Here is an 18,303-nt window from a genome sequence, read left to right on the forward strand (position 1 = left end):
CTGATTCGTGTCCAGCTGGTGCTCCTTGATGGCGGGAGTAATCAACAAAATTTATAACCTATTACACCATGAACTAGGGTAGCAAAGAAAAAGCTACTATAGCATAGTGGCTCTAGGATCGTTCACTGGGAAGGGTACTCAAACTAAAAATGATACCAATTCAAAGTGAATTGGTGCTATTTCATTTCAAGATTAGCTTAAGAAATAAAACACAAATTTTGGTTGAAAAAAGTTTGGACTTAGATTAACAACACAGCAAGTGATGGGAATTACTTAAGAATAAAAGCATTCCTTGGAGGTTCAGGTTTACAGGGGAGGTTCCTCATGCAATAGCATAACTCCGGTCAGTTGGTTCAATTCCTCACATTAGAGAATTAACATAAAGTCAATTCTCTAACCGGTGCTGCACAAATGCATCCCTCAATTGGATTTCAGCTCTAATTCTCTCACTGATGCAACTTGCAATGGTTTGAGCCTCTCACTTAGCCTTTACCATTCAAGGTGATCTTTAACCTTGGATTACCCGTCAAAAGCTCGCAAGAGATAACTAATGGATGTCTCCTTGGAGTCCAAAAGCTTATCAAGTGTTGGCTATTCTAGAAAATCCTACCTTCAAGTCACCTCCCAGAGGCTCGCAAGGGGTAAACTAGTGCATCTCTATGGTTAGAGATCACTTGCCTTACCAAGTGTTGGCCCAGGTGACTCCAAGGCATTTTAAGTTAACTAAAAACATAGAAACCATTCACGAGACACACTTTCTTTCCATTCATAGCTGAAACCACAAAGCTTCTAATTCTTGCACTTGGAACCTTTCCCGGCAACCTTAACTCCAAGGAACTAAAAGGTTTAGTTACTCATTCTCTGGGGAAAGCTCCTCAGAGAGTGCATAACTTAGTGAAAAAATAAAAAACACAATCAAAGTGAGAAGGTAAAGCAGAGCTCAAGCTCTGTATATTTCTTCCTTTGAAACTTTTACAAAAAGTTCATCACCCTCAGAATAGGCTCCTCGGGCTCTATTTATATCAAAATTACATTAACAGCTATTACATAGATATTTAACCAAATTCCTAACTTAAAAGCTAAGGAATCCTATAATTGGTGGCTTACAAGGAGAATTTGGGGATTTAGACAACAAAAATCTAATGAAAAATATCGGGAAGCACTAAGGACCATTTCGCAGGTGAAAAATGAGGTCTGCGAAATTTCGCAGGTGCATAAGAAGGGGTGCGAAATTTCTTTGCAGCAAAAGGCTAATTCAACACCTCTGCGAAGCTAGCTTACATCTTGTGGTGTTTGGCTTCCATCGCGGCGTGAAACTTCAGGGGAAATCCATAGCACTGTGCAAAAGTGTTGCGAAATCATTCCGCAACAAAAGGCTGATTTCGCAACACTTTGCTGAATCCTTTCTTCAGCTTGGAGCAGTTGTCTTCCAAAGCCTGTAACTTCCTCATTTCAGCTCCAAATCATACACGGTTTGAAGCATTGGATTGTTGACTTCCTAAGATTTCAAATGACATATAGCATGCATAAATTGGACTTCGGGAAGTGCTCCAAAAGTAGCTGAAATGACTGTCATCAATAATGTTTCATGGCTGGATTCTCTTTGCTTTCCCTTGCTTTTCAACTTTTGCTTATGGAAAAAGTGCTTCAAAGCTTTGGTTCTTCATGCCTCTAAGCTTCCCATTGCTTTGCCAAGGATTCCAAATAACTCTCCTCAATCTCATATTGCTTTGGTGATCAAAAAGCTATCAAAACACCAAAACTGAAGGCAATTTGATTAGAATTGATTGCAAGAGGCCTTAACATGTTAATAGGGTTAAAAGGCAATAACTACTACTCAAAAGTGTTTAAAAGGATTAATTACAAGCTATCAAATAGCACTTTTTGAGTAGTAATCAGGATCCTCGTTCTCGTATGGACAGACTCGAGCGGAGGATTGGACAGATGAGAGATCCTGATGAGATGATTTCATGGGATGACCCTGACGATGTGCCAGTGGTCACCTTACCAGTCGGTTTCAGGATGCCTGATATAGAGAGATATACGGGTGTTGGATGTCCTCGTACTCATCTCAGACTTTATAGCACAGTTATGAGAGTTATTGGTCTAGATGAGGCACAGTTGCTCACTTTGTTCCCATTGTCATTGAGCGGCATGACACAGAGATGGTACGCTTCATTAAAGTCATCTCGTCGGAGAAGTTGGGAGGACTTAGCACCAGAGTTTCTGAGACAGTATTCATTCAGTGGTGATACGAGCATTACACGTAGAGAGCTTGAGTTTCTTAGACAGAGATCAGATGAGTCTGTTTCTTCTTTTATCTCCCGCTGGAGGGAGAAGGCCGCGGAGATGATTGAGCGACCTACCGAGAGAGATCAGATGAGCATGTTTTTGAGGAGTTTGCATCCTAGGTTCGCTCGACATCTAACAGGAGTCCCATTCTCGGATTTCAAATCATTGGTTCAGGATTTGTTCGATGTAGATGATGGCATATCTAGAGGATTATGGTCAGATATTACTCATTCCCCATATACTGAGGGGAAAGGAGTTGGTGGATCATCTGAGAGCTCAAGGGGAGCGTATGAGAGAGAGTAGGCTTTTGAGGGGATGGCTGGTGCTTGAGTATGAGGCCAGCTGCAAGGGAAACAAGCTAGAAGGTGAGTGACTTTGAAGAAAACTGGGAGTAGCAGGCCAGCTGCAAGTGAGAGGAGAGGGTCCTTGAGCTTCAAGGAGAGTATTCGTTTAGCAGAGGAGCAGCAAACTGTGGGAGGTTGGTTCGTTGAGGAGAAAACCAGAGGTGTCCGGAAAGAGTTTGAGCGGAAAGCAAACCGTATAATCTTCATTTGAGGATTCAGGTATGACCATTATGAGCATTTTCATCTTGTATTTCTTGATTTTCCTCTCTTCACATCATTGATCTTAAGCATGGCTTGATGGGTTTTGTTATTATGTTCATTCTACTATGTTCTTTCTTGGGTTTCTCTGTTTTCTCTCTCAAATGACTAGGATATGGTTTACTTTCTTTGAGCTTGATGTTTGATTAAATACATAAAAGCTTATGGCTCATCCCACCAGTTGGCATTTTGTTCATCACTCATGAAACGAGGTTTTGCCTGATATCTTCTTGAGTTCTTGCTCTGTTTTATCTGTTTCATTCCCCATACTTTTGTGCTCACATGTGTTGAATTGTGAAAATGCCTTGGACTGTGTATCACCCTTTGAGAAAGCTTTGGCTGCTCCTAATCTGGAAGATGATTGTCACTCAAACTTATTTGGACTGAAAATAAGGGTTTGGTTGGCATGGTCATTGGTTTGCATATGAGCCCGATTTCTGGATTTGAGTGGATAATGTTGCTTTGCTCATGGAGTTGCTTGGTCGCTTTGCTCAAAAATAATGACTGCCATGGCAGGGCATTAATGCCATCTTTCAGCTGTTGATGATTATGGATACATATTCGAGCTTCAACCAGGGTAAAGTTGTTGCCTACCCATCAGATATGAGATACTGTCACTTCGAGAACAGGGTTTGGATGTTCAGCTGAGAGGGTTAACAGAGAAGAAGAGGCCTCCTGAGAGTGAGGGGCATGAGGGAAAGGATAACGGCTCTCATTCTTCATTAGGTGATTCAGTGCTGGACACTGCAGGTACAGAGATTGAAAAAACAAAGAAGGAAGCTCCAAAAGAGAAAGCTGGAGCTTCGGAGGACCCTGAGTCCAAGAAGGTGGAGATAGATGATTGGCTCTTTGGGTTTACGCAACTATTGAGAACCCATGTTGGTATTGATCCAAATGCTCGCATTGACCTACATGAGCTTGGGATGGAGCTCTGTTCTGAAGCTTTTGAGGAGACAGTGACAAGTGAAGAGGCTCAAAGCCTGTTTGACCAGGCTGCTCCAAAATTCCAGGAGGTAGCTGCATTGGCTTTCTTCAATTGGAGGAATGTTCATATGTGTGTAGCAAGGAAACGCATTCCTTTGGATGAATCTGCTGCAAAAGATGTGATGGCAACCCTCCTCCAAGACCAACTCAAGTTTCAAGGTTAGAAACAGGGTCTTTTGGGTTCCAATAATGCTAGAAAGAAGGATAATGAGTTTTCTTCCTTCGATAATTCTTCTTAGTATTCTCGAAGTCCTAAGTTGACCCGTGGGACAATGATGACATTAATGGACTGTGGCCACTACTTTTGTAACAATTGCTGGACGGGGTATTTTATTGTGAAGTTGGTATTCAAATTGATGGTCAGCTTGCAGACCTCACTCAATGAATTATCAGGAGCTATGGCTTGACACATGGCATTGCGTAGCGGATCCATTGATACTATTGAGTGACCCATTGCATATCAGGTCAAAAGGGGAATCATGAAACGATCTCAACCAAAGGTTTTTCGTCTGAGTTTGACTGGATCATCAGGGAAGGAACCTGAAGTGGCTTGTCCATTACAGTCACTATCAGAAGCATCCTAAGGACATCTAAAAAAATAAGCATCAATCTGGAATAGAAGAGATTAATGGCAGTGTGTGTCTTGATAAAAGCAGTGTGCTAGAAATCAAACAAGAAATATGAGCTATGGGTGTGTCCCAGGTAGAGGATGCCAAGGTTTCGAAGAGGACACAAGCATCTTGGAATCATGGTCATGATGTAGAGGAAAATATAGATTCTTCTGTCAGAGTCTATGATGATATGACTGATAAATGTGGTGGCCTAGAATCTGGAAGAAAATTGGTTCAAATGCAGGCAGCTGACATTGTCATTGAATCCTCCAAAATGTGTCATGACAGGAATATTACAACTTTGAACAAATCATTAGGTCCCAAATTCAACAAGCTGGCTAATCCTCCGGAAAATGGATCCTGCTCATTGCAACACATGGAAGAATATAAAGGGCCTCTATGTGAAGATGAAGCATCATGCCGTTTAACTGATCCAAGTCTGGAAGATGAGCAGAGGATGTTTTGTCTGGATGAAAGGTCTTTGGCTGATATGGATTTGGCACTGGTGCAACTGACGAGGAATGGAGGAAAATTATACATGATCATGGAAATTTCTGTCTTCGATCAGATATACAAAGAGCGTCTCGGTGGCGTGCACCCAGGTGGTGATAAAATTTACCATGTCTTTGATAACCAACTTCCTGCTGCATTGAAAAGGTTGCAATTTGATAAAGCAACCATTCTTTCTGATACAATTCAATTGCTCAAGGACTTGACAGCTCAAGTTGAGAAACTGAGAGCTGAGAATGCATCCCTAAATGAAGAATCCCATGAGTTAACTCAGAAGCAGAATTATCTCGGAGAAGAGAAGGCATCCCTCAAATCGGCTACTAAGAACCTTAATGTTCAGTATCAGCAGAGACTTAGAGCTATGTTCCCATTGTCTGCCATTGATCCCTCAGTTGTTGTAAGACCACCTTCTTACCTATTTCCAGTGCCAGTCCTAGTGCCTATCCCTACAGGTTCAATTCCCATGCATCCATCTATGCAACTTCAGTGGCCATCTGGTCGCATTGCTGGTGGATTTCTCTCCAATAAACTGAAGCTGCCCACAAAGATGAAGATTCCTGTTTGAAGTCTGATTCATCTGTGTCTCCCTCGAAGAAGAAGCCATTGGTTTTCTCATTTATTCTCAGCTTTCAATTCAGGAATCAGTCTCGATCACATGAATGCCCTCATATTGTTGTTGGAACACCTGGAAGGATACTAGCACTTGCTAGAGACAAGGACCTTGCTTTAAAGAATGTGAGACGTTTTATCCATGAGGAATGTGACAAGATGCTTGAGTCACTTGACATGAGGAGAGATGTTCAAGAGATCTTCAAGATGGCTCCTCATGATAAGTAGGTTATGATGTTTTCAACAACCCCACTACTAGCCCGTTCTGTGAGTGCTGCTGGACGGTTAGGTCCTGACCCCTCACCAGCAACGCATAGTTATGTACCTCAGTCCTATAGAAATGCCACAATTGGTAACTCTGTTTCTTCAAGTTCATCTGGCTTCAGTCATCCTCACTCAAGTTCATCAGAGAACTCTTCACCAGCATACTCACCACTGCCTACCTTGGTATCTTCACCAATGTTTTTACCACAAAACTCTGACAGGTTGGATGTGAACTCTGTCAAATCAGGCTTTCTCTTTTGGAATGGGAAACAAGACATCTTGCAGAATGGTGCACAATGGACAAAGCGCTCTCAAAGGGATGCCAGCAGAAGCACGAATTGTGGTCCTTCCATGCTTAATGACATTCAAAACATTGATTTCTACAATCCTGTACACAGTGGATCAATGCATGGAGCACTTTTCAACTGAGTTTCCAGCCGGTACACCCGGGTATTAGACCCATGGCATGATGATAGATGAGTTCCCCTTCCCTCACCTAGACATCATCAATGATCTGCTCAATGATGAGCATGTAGGGAAGGCTGCTAGGGCAAGCACAAGCTCCTAGAGTCTCAGCAATGGGCCACACCTTCTGAGTTAGCAGCGTTCTTTTCCAGGTGATATGGGCATAGCAGATGATTGGGCTCTTTCAACTAGTGCTTGCAGGTTTGAGCGAACGCAGAGTTACCATGTTGGAGTCAATCATGATGAAGTGTTCCAACGGAGTTATGGCTCTTCTGGCAGCCATTGTGACCACCCACTAAGGGATTTTATTCCACAAGCTAATCCACCACATTATGCAAGGGGTAAATGCCCCACATTTGCCACAGCCTCCAAGGGATTACAACTTGCTGCCACAAACCACAAACTTTCCATTTCAATCTGCCTCAGGCGAAAGCTTTTCAGCGTATCAAGTGACAGTCACTGCTGGTGTCCCATTGGCAATGACAGCAGGCATCCAAACACTTAGACTTTGCCGGAACAACTTCAGTAATGAAGCTATAGCTGCATTCTTGGAAACTTTTGGACAGTCTCTGAAACATCTCTCTGTGAATCATTTCAGTAAGGTTGGGGACAGCACTGTTGCGTCTCTTACCAAGTGTTGGAGAACTCTATTGACTTTGGATTTATCTTGGTGTCGAAACTTAAAAGATGAGGCATTTAGGACAATACTTGGTAAATACTTGGTAAGTTTTTCGGATTCCATGGATGCTTATTGCTAGATCCATGGATGTCTATTAGTTATCATTTACGAGTCATTGGAAGGTGGTTCTAGGTGAGAGTGTTTAGTGTTTGAAACCATTAATGGGAAGCAATTATCAATTTCCATGAACCCTTTGGATCTGATCTTAATTGTTAAATATAAAACCGGTTCGGGAGATAACCATCATTTATGTTATTGTCCCCAACGCGAGGAAAAGATTTGGAATCTTCCCCTTTACCTAAGGAACCTGATCCTAGTGACCTAAAGCTCTAAGATACCTTTTCTTTGTAGTTAACTTCACTTATTATTTTTGCTTAACTTAAAATCAATCTTTGCCACCACAATTCCATTTTCTTTAAAAGCTAATTTTCATAAGGAAAAACACCATTTTATTTCTTTCACTAATGTCAACTGTACAATGAAAACCCATCCCTGTGGACGATCCTAGAGCCACTATACTATGTTAGCTATGCTACCCTAGTGTGAGGTGATTTAGGTTTTATAAATTTTGTTCATCACACTCGTCTGATCCAGAATCAAATGGCATGACTACAATGGGGACGAATCATTAACTCTACATCATGAGTCCTTTTGATCATATCCACCAATAACCAACATCTCCTTAAAATAAATAAGAAGATAGATTCACTCTCAATCCTACAAGGGTATGCAATATCTCAAAAATATTTTTCACTTTCCTAAGCCACTTATCTACCTTTAAAGTGATAGTATTAGGAACACCTCTTCTCATCCTTTTGGCTATGATCTTTTCATAAAGAGCAAAGTTATACGTATTTAACAATTTTGTCCATTTAATTATCATACTAACTCAAAATATATCAACTTTAACAACATAACTAGTTCTTCATTTTTAATTTTTTTTAATTGCAATTTTTGCATATTTAGAAAAATTCAAGAAATGAGCCACTAAGAAAATACATATCAAACTCATAATAACATATTATAGATTTAAGCATATATCAAATAATCATTCTTTTCCCTTAGGACCTAACACCATTAGCTCTAATACCAAATTGTTATACACCAAGGTATAAAATCATGGTACAATATACCATCCTAGGTCAACCCAATTAGAGAAAATGTTATAGTACTTATGGTTAACAAATTTTTTTTTTTTTTTTACATCACCGGCTACAAATAGAATTTTGTTGTTCCAATCAAAATTTGATTAATTAACTTCTTTGCATCCTTGATACGTAAGCTACTTGAGTAATCATGGCCTAAGTCTTCTTCATTTGATTTGCCCATTCCACTTAAGAGATAATGTTCCAATGTTTCCATAGAGAAAAGCAAAAGCCTAAAAACGATGCTTTTGTACAATACCTTGACCGTCTGTTTTTGTTTTCTCTAAAATTATCTCAATTTATTTCATTAGATTGCCAAATGGCCACTGGGATTGGGTTACCAACTATGCCTAGTTTTTTGGCCAATTTGATTTGACCAAGGTCTTCTACATTTCCAACTCCACTCATACCATTGAATGTTGCATCTACAACAACTAAACCAAAATTATGTAAAGCAAAAGTAAGTCATTCTTTTTGTTTACAATAACAAATTAATTAAAAATATTAAGAGAATAAATATATTTTGAAAAAAAAAAATCATTAACCTCAAAAAAATGAAGTTGTTAAAACCTAAGTCACTCATTTTGTTTACAATAATAAATTAAAAACTATTTAAGAGAATAAATATATTAAAAATAAACTTGCATTATTTTGAAAACAAAGAAATAGAAACCGTAGAGAAATATTTTTATTTGTACCATATATTACTTTATATGTTGTCCTACTATTGGCATACATTATAACATTTAAAATTTCAAAAGAATGAAATTTCTCTTCACTCATATCATTACCTTTCCTTGTGGTTTTCTAATTAACCAAAATCATTTTATTATGCTTTAATTACCAGGTCATTGGCATATGAATATCATCATGTTTGTTTCTTCCAATGGAGAGTATCAATTTATTAAAAACATTATTAAACCCTCACCTTAGGTCTATAAAAGAATGAAAAAAAATGAAAAGTATGGTATGGTATATATCCTTATTGCCTGAAAATTTTTATATTGTTGAAAATTGGTGTCATTTAGAGTTGATTTAATCACATTTATGAACCAACAATGGTTTGAATCACATGCTAAATTTGGGTTAAAAGTTAGAACTTCCACTTGATGAAAATTATTAATATCACATCCCAAACTTTCTAAGTTTGCTAGGATTAACAATATGAGTGCGGTATTTCAATGAAATAACTTATTGCTGATTTTTTTTATTGAATTAGTGATTAAAAAGAATTACATACCTCCACTTAAAAGCATCATTGAAACAATGCCCTATTGCCCTTTAATCGAAGCTGATTTTGGGAATTTAAGATGAAAAGAAAAAACACCAACCATGAGTTAAACCAGATCATCAACGTCCTTCTCAAAATAAATAAATAAATAAATTCACACATCCTTCATAGCAAAATGGTAAGTTAAATTAAATAGAAATTAGCAAAAAATAATCCTGCACTTTTTTTCCCTAATGAAGCAAGTATGAAAGGATCATTAGACCCTAACCTAATAATTAAATTTCAACATCATTTAAAAACTACAAATGTAAATTCTTTGTTTTACCAATTATTACACAGAAAACAATCCTAATTTATATATATATATATATATATATATATATATATATATATATTAAACAAACCAAAGACCAATAGTTATTAATGTCCATATGCCACATTCATTATAACAAGAAAATCAATAAGGATTCTCTACTTTTTCTTCAAAGAACACCTATCTTTCAAGATTTAATTAATTACATAATATATAAAAGTAAATGATATACTTTGAAAGAAACTATATAATAACATAAAATAGTAATTATCAATCACTACATTAGTGCATTTGTTATAGTAATTTTGTTTTTATTTGTTAAATTAATAACTACGATAATTTTTATTAATAATCATATGGAACATTTATTAGGGATTTATCTACTATTTTTTCCAAAAGCATCTCTTTTGTCAACATTAACTATTTATAATAAATAAATAAAATACATACTTAAAACACTCTTGCAAAGAAAAATAACTATCAATAGTATGAATTATCTTGTACCCTATTCTTTATTAATATATACATTACAAGGGAAAATGACCTTCTATATACATTACAAGGCATTGTTGATGCTCCTAGAAAGTGTCATCTTTGATTAATATTTACTATAACACTTGTAGATGCTTCATCCCTAACTATGTCCAAGTAAAATTTGACACTTATAAAAGTGTCATCTTTGATTAAATTTTCAATGATAATTATAGAATTATTATCTTAAACCATTTTCATTTAATATACTTACACTTACAAAAATGCCAAGAAACAAAACAAATGTCATTATATATATCATAAACTATTTATACTCCTTCCAACTATCATCTTATCAAAAGTCACACCTCCAATTATGAACACAAAAAAATGAAAATATAAGATTTGTTTATTGTCATGTTATTTTTGTGCTATGTCGTTAAAGTTTTACAAATGGATTTCCTACTTCTCTACAAAAAAAAAAAAAAAAAACTATTATACACAAATAAAATTACATTAAACATTAATGATTAATATCCCCACAGATTGAATATAATTTTGTGAAATTACAATAAATCTATATACAAAGGAGAACAAGCATGCATCAATAAGTGAAGGAACACCCAACTACTTGTAAAGAACAATGATTACAACAAAGGTATGAAATGGAGTTGGCCACAAAGTGTGAAATGATTGGCACATTAGTTGTAGAAAAAAGGCAATTCGGTCATGGAATCAATCAAGCAACTTCTAAAAATAAGGCGAAAGGTTCTCAAGAGAGTTCTTTTGTGTGTGTGTGTGTGTGTCTATGAACTTGCATGATCACACTTTATTATAGACTAAGTTGAGTTTCTTAAAAATGCATCTAATTTGTCTATGTAATATATTGCCTTAGATGCATAAAAATAAGTTCAAATTGAACCAAATTAACCTTTAAGAAATTAGAAATTAGAAATATTTTGTGCAATCCAAATCCAATAAAAGATAGTTAAGACAAGTTTAAATTCGAAATTTAAAAAAAAATTAATATTATAAAAAATGAAATTAAAAAAAAAATTAAAGAGCTTGAAAATAATACATAGAAGAAGTTGATTGAGAGATGACTAAGAAACAATTAAGATGATGCTTGTTCCTAAGCCACCTTAATTGCTCCCAAGAAGTCGATTGAGAGACCAAGAAACAATTAGAATGATGCTTGTTCCAAATTAACCTACCTAGGTCATCTTAATTGTTTCCTAGGAAACTAAGGATTACTCAAACATAATCAATTTACCATATAAAAAGTTGCTTTGACAAACCCATTAGTCTTAAGCAATAGATTTTTCAAGGGTTCCAACCACTTTCTATCACTTCCACACTTTGATACATGCAATTGTTTAGTAGGCTATTATTGATATTTGGAAAATAACCAACCATCTCTAGCAATAACATCACCTTTATTATACCATGTGATAAAAATTAAGATGATATCATTTCTTGAAACTCTTAGATTGATCATATACATTTAGCAAATATTCATTTCAAAATGTTATAACAAATAAGAAGTTCCATGTTTGTAATCTTGATACTTGAAAATCCTGCTTATTCATGAATTTCTATACTGTTAAATATTACATCTACACTTTTTCGTTTCTTTCCTTTTCCTCCCTTTTTTATTTACACTTTATTTTTTAAAATTAAGTACATCAAGAGTAAGAAATCCATTCATACAAAAATTTCAAAATACTAGAGAAATATGTATCTACTCTATAAGGTAACTTATAAAAATCCACTAATATATATTGTTACATGAAAAATCATTCAATAAGAGCATATAGATACTAAGCATCTTTATTTAGGTGTCATAATGTGATAAGAACAAATAAGTACTAACCATCTTTTAAGGTCTCAAGAAAGTATAGCATTAATAAAGGTCCATATAAAAAGAATGTTGGTTTTATACCTTCACCAATACCCTAAAACAATACAAGGATGCTAAGTTCATCAACCACACATTTACCTGAAAGTAAACCCTTGACAAAACAATTAATTTTTCTCAAAGGCAAACTATTTATTCCAAACAATATGTCGTAGAAGTTAGTAAAACATAAGAGTTAATGGTTAAGTAGTGCCAATATGTATTTAAATAGCAACAATGGTGGTGTAATAATGTCACTTTCCCAACATTTGTCTAAGTCCTTTGAAATAAAACCATCAAAAAATAATATATACTGAAACTTAAATCATTTTTTTTTTTGTCACCTATTAGGTTTTTAGGATATGATCTAGGTAGATTGAGAGGTATAATATTTTTACAACTAACAAAGGTAGTTATTACAAGATAAATTTGAGTTAAGAAAAAAAAATCAATTGTTTCAAAATAAATTAAGAATATGACAGTTCAAAATCTTTCTTTTAGTTCTTTTGTCAATTTCATTGTGAAAAAAATTAATTCATGTTCAACTTTATTATAAGAGCGTTTGATATGAATATAAGTAATTATTTGAACTCATTTGTTAAGATTCATTATACAATAATATTTTAGTCATTTTAGCATATTGTTAGCTAATTTAAATGAATTATTCATAGAGCTTCTAACATTCACAAAACAAAATGAGGCATGAGAAAATATTTATAACATAGTGATAATTAGATTTCTTTTCAACACCCTTACTTGTTTATAGTAATAAATAACCCCTCATTTATGGTATCGCTACACTCATTAATGAAGCTCACATCATTTGAGACAAACAATATATATATATATATATATATATATATATATATATATATATATATATATATATATATATATATATATATATATATTCACTTAGCATATTGATTTGGAGGTTTTCATATATATTAATGATTTGAAGGTTTTTATCATATCACAAAAATAGCAATGGATAATTAATAGCATTTGAATGTTCTCTAATCAATAAAAAGGATCATTTTGTTATATTATGTCTTAATTTATTGAGTAATAATGGGTAAATTCTCAAACAATAGTTAAACCTTATAAATATGAATCCCATGAACTAAGCTAAAATGTTTTTTCTTTTTCTTAAGAAAAGTAATTCTAGATTATTGTGGAATAAAAATTGCAAAAACAAATAAATATGTAACTTTATAATTATCACGATAAAGAGAGATAATATGTCAGCTATTCATGATATTGGAAAATATTCTAAATAAATGTTGTAAAATAGATATAATGGAAAATAATATTTCATATCATTTCAAAAAATGTCACCATCAATATCAACATATTAACAAGCATTATTTTAACTTCACTATGATTATATTTTCAAGGAAACTAAGAAAACAATTTCACAAAACAATAACATATTTTATTATGATAAAAGTCTAAATTAGTTTAGAACTATGGAAACGTAATCTTCAAATACACTTACTTTTGCTAGAGTTCACATTCCATGAGGTTGGTAATAATAATAAAGAATTCCATAGAAAGTAATAATTTACATGTTAGAATACAAATGTTGTCACTTTTTCTCATATAAACTCACCTAAAACACATTCTTAATGTCAATCCCTTTGACCTAATAGGATGATGGCATCTCATATCATTTTTTTTTAATACAAAACCTATATAAATTTGAGAAAAATGAGACAAACAAGTGTTATCTAGTACTAAGAAATAATATAACACAACTCAATCACATAGAGATATTTCATATATTTGAAATTTTCAATGGTTTCAACAAAATAAGAGGGCTAACGATATTAATTAATCTTGTACACACCCTGAAAAAAAAAATACAAAACCAACATAACTTTCTTTGGAAAAGAGGCCCTTTTGTTTCCAACAAAAACTAGCTCTTATCATGTCTTTAACTACCACAATTTCTCAAGAAATAGAACTTTATAATTACAAGGCTAGGCAAATATTGGAAGAATTTGAGAAAAACAAATAAATTTTTCATAAGATAACTCGGACATAATCCCAACTATCACAACGCAAGTAGTTCATTTCTATTATCTTTGTATTTTATCATCAACCAAATACATTATTAATTAACTTCCCCTAAATCGACCACAAATGCAACCACTTAACCTAAATTTAATCTAATAAAACTAAAAAATGAAGCAACCGTTTTGTTCAATGTTAATATATATATATATATATATATATATTGAAGAAAGTGAAATAAGGATTAAGTTTGCATTTTTCTTAGTTGTCAAACTAGAAAATTTTAAGTTTCTCATTTATTACATTTTCAACAACCAACTGAGAGCAAATCATCTTAATTTTACTTTGTAGATAAATTAATACTACTTATATATATATATATATAAAAATAAATAGTAAAAACTTTATTTTGTATATGATTGAGATTTTTTTTCTATGAATTACATTTGGTTGTTGTAAAATCAAAATGAAAAATAGATAAAATATTATTTTAGAAGTGAGCTAAGAACATGAAGATTTTCAATCAATTGGGGTATATAAATCATATGACACTAGAAAATTAAGATAATCATCCAAAATGGAGAATCATAATAAACCAAATGAAAACTAGTTAAAGAGAGGATTTCAATCAACTTACTAGCATCAACCTAATATTCCAATAGAGGTTGTGAATGATGACCAATAGTGGACAAGGATTACTAGTTATGGAAAATCATGGAGCTTGCTTGTGGAAGATTATAGAGAGATAAATTTCAGAGAAAGGTGCTAAGGTTTATGAAATGATTGGTGTTGGGGTGTGGGTCAAAATGTATGAGATTGAAGAAAAAATATTCATGTATAATTAGACAAAATAACAATTACAAGAAAGGTTATGATTGCCCAAAATTTTTAAAATGCATAATACAAGGCTCATAAGAAGCTAGCATCAAATTTCCCTAAGCATCATTGTACTCTTTTAGTCAACATTGAATTCTTTCTAAATGCTAATATATCGACCTGATAATCATCATTTTTAGCCCATTTTAAACAAACATTATCCTAACTTCATTGTGATCACATTGTCAAGGAAACAAAAAAAAAAAATTTAAATAATATAACATATTTTATCAAGATAAAAGTCCACTTTGGTTTAAAACTATGAAAACAAAATCTACAAATAAACTCACTTTTGCTAAAGTTAAATGGTCTACCTATATTTCCTTAGATTAGTAATACTATTCAAGAATTCCATAAAAACAATAATAATAATAATAATAATAATAACTTGCATGTCAAAATACAAATATGTCAGTTTTTTTTCTCATATAAGCTCATATTAAATATATTCTCAATGTCAAGCCCTTTTTACCTAATAGGATGATCTCATCTTACACCTTATTCATCTACTACAACACCAATATAAATCAATCTTTTGAGGAAAATGAGTCAAACAAAGACCTATTTAGCACTGTAAAGAATATTACAGAACTCAATCATAAGAGATGTCTCCTAGTATTGGAAATTCAATGCTAAAGATAATTAATTATTGAACACACCATTTAAAAAAAAAATCAGCATAACTTTCGTGGAAAAAATGTTGTTTATTTCCACCAAACCTTAACTCTTTCATATCTTCAACCACAATTATTTGTCAATAAGTAGAGCTTTTATAATTATAAGGTGATACAAAAATTCTAAAAGAATTTGTGAAAAGCAAATGACATTTTTCATAAGCTAACTCAAACATAATCTCAACTATCACAATGACAGTAGATCATTATTATTACCTTTGTATTTTGTCATCAACTAAATACATCATTAATTAATTGACCCTAAATCAACCACAAATACAACTACTTAACCTAAATTTAATCTATTAAAAAATAAATACAATAAAACCACTTTGTTTAATGTTGAAAAATTTGAAAAAAAAAAAAAACAACAAGGAGTCTCAAACTAGAAAAATCCAAGTTTCTTCCTTCCTTACATTTTTAGCAACCAAACAAAGAGTAAAAATTCATAATTTTACCCTATAGATAAATTAATAATACTAAATAAAAAAAATACAAAGAATGTACAATAATTAATAAAGACTTTGTTGCATTGGATTGAGATTTTCTTCTATTAGGCTACATTTGGTTGATGCAAAATCAAAATGAAATATTATTTTAAAAAGTAAATGAACTTTAAGGACAAGGAGATTTTAAAGTAAAAATCTCCAGTTAGAGTGAAGAAATCTTATGCCATTAGGAATGAAGGTAATCATCCCAATTAAAAAATCATTCGAAACTAAATGAAAATTGAAAAGAGAATTTCAATCTCCTTACCAACATCAACCTAATAATCCAATAAAGGTTGTCAATGGTGACTAATTGTGGTCAATTGTTGGTTGTAGCAAATCATGGAGCTTGTTTATGGTCCACTATGGGGAGATAAATCATAGAGAAAGGGGTTAGGGTTTCTAAAATGAGGGATGTTAGGGTGTGAACAATATGTGTGAAATTTAGAGAGAAAAAAAAAATTTTAAATATGACTAAACAAAATGACAATTGCAAGAAGTGTCATTATTACTCAAAAATTTTAAAAGACATGATACAAGGCTTCTAAGAAGCACCAAATTTCCCTAAACCCCATTGTACCTTTTTGAAAAAATATCAACATTGAATTTCAAATTGTTGATGAATCTACCTAATGACCATCACTTTAAATTTTAGTTCATTTTCAACAAACATTATTCTAACTTTATTGTGATTATATTTTCAAGGAAACCAATAAAAAAAATTTAGAGAATAATATGATACATTTTGTCATGATAAAAGTCAAATTAAGTTTAGAACAATGAAAACACAATCTACAAATACTAGGAATGGCAATTTCGCGGGTTTTTCGGGTCACCGGCCTCAACCCGCCCCTATTAGAACGGGTATGGGAGCATAGAAATCGTGGATGAGATGGGTTTAGGTTTTTTTTTAAAACCCAAATCGGGTTCAGAGCAAGATCGGGTTTAGCAATAATATGCCCTGCCAGCCCCAAATATGAAATTACAAGTTTACTCCCCACATATAAATATTTGCTTCCTTTGATCCTTTCTAGCCTTCCTCTCTCGTTTTAGGGTTCCCGTTCCTCTCTATCGCTAGGGTTGTTGATGAGAACATAAGTGACGACAGAGATGGATCTGCCCCAAATCACCTGAGACGACCCCATCATACTAAATTGCCTCAACCCCATTCTGTACCAGCTTCCAGCGTGAAGAAATGGCTTCCGTAAATCCCTCCCATCCTCGTTCTCATCCCTGAAACTCATCCCTAATCTGCAATCAGTAGCTCAAGTGTTCGTCAAAATGCTAAAAGATGGTGTGTTTTGGACAGTTGGAGTACTCAATGCAGAAATCCATCTGAAAATCCATTCAATAATCTCATTTCCTCCGTCTCTTCTTAATTCATCATTGTTTGTCATCGTTTTAGGTATTTTTTTTTTTTTGGAATGTTGATTTTTTTGGTTTGGGGTGTTTCTTTGTCAATTTATGGGCAAAAAAGAGAGATTTGAATGTTGGTTTGTTTGGTTTGGGGTGTTTCTTTGTCAGTTTCTAGGCAAAATGTGAGAGATTTGTTGGTGATATTTGGGATTGTCCTTCTTGTTGGGATCATTGTAATTGCAACTTAATCAAAAAATTTGGAAAGTCCAAACGTAGAGCAGATCTGTAATCTAGTGACAATAAGGTGCGGTCTTTTTGCTACTTTTTTTTCCTCATTTCAACAGATATGTAACTCATTCTTTTCCCCTCTTTTTGGGCAACACAAAGTGCATACACATACTTGGGTCGGGACGGGCCGAGGATGGGATTTTAATTATAACTTCAAAATGGGGATAGGAGTGCATACCCCACCCCGCCCAGGGTTTGGGACGGGATGGGAAATAACCATATATTTTGGGACAAGAATGGGATAGGAGTGACCCATCCCAAACCCGCCCCATTGTCATTCTTAACAAATACACTTACTTTTGCTAGAATTAAAAGGTTTACCTACATTTCATGAGGTTGATAACAACATTAGAGAATTTCATAAACTTATATGTCAAAATATAAAGGTGTCACTTTTTTCTCATCTGAGCTCACCTTAAATACATTCTCAATGCCAATACATTTCACACCTATTCCTCTAGTACAACACCTATATATATATATATATATATATATATATATATTTTAAGCTTGCCTTAAATATATTATCGAT

Source organism: Vitis riparia, chromosome 5, assembly GCF_004353265.1.
Source record: "Vitis riparia cultivar Riparia Gloire de Montpellier isolate 1030 chromosome 5, EGFV_Vit.rip_1.0, whole genome shotgun sequence".
Lineage (NCBI taxonomy): Eukaryota > Viridiplantae > Streptophyta > Magnoliopsida > Vitales > Vitaceae > Vitis > Vitis riparia.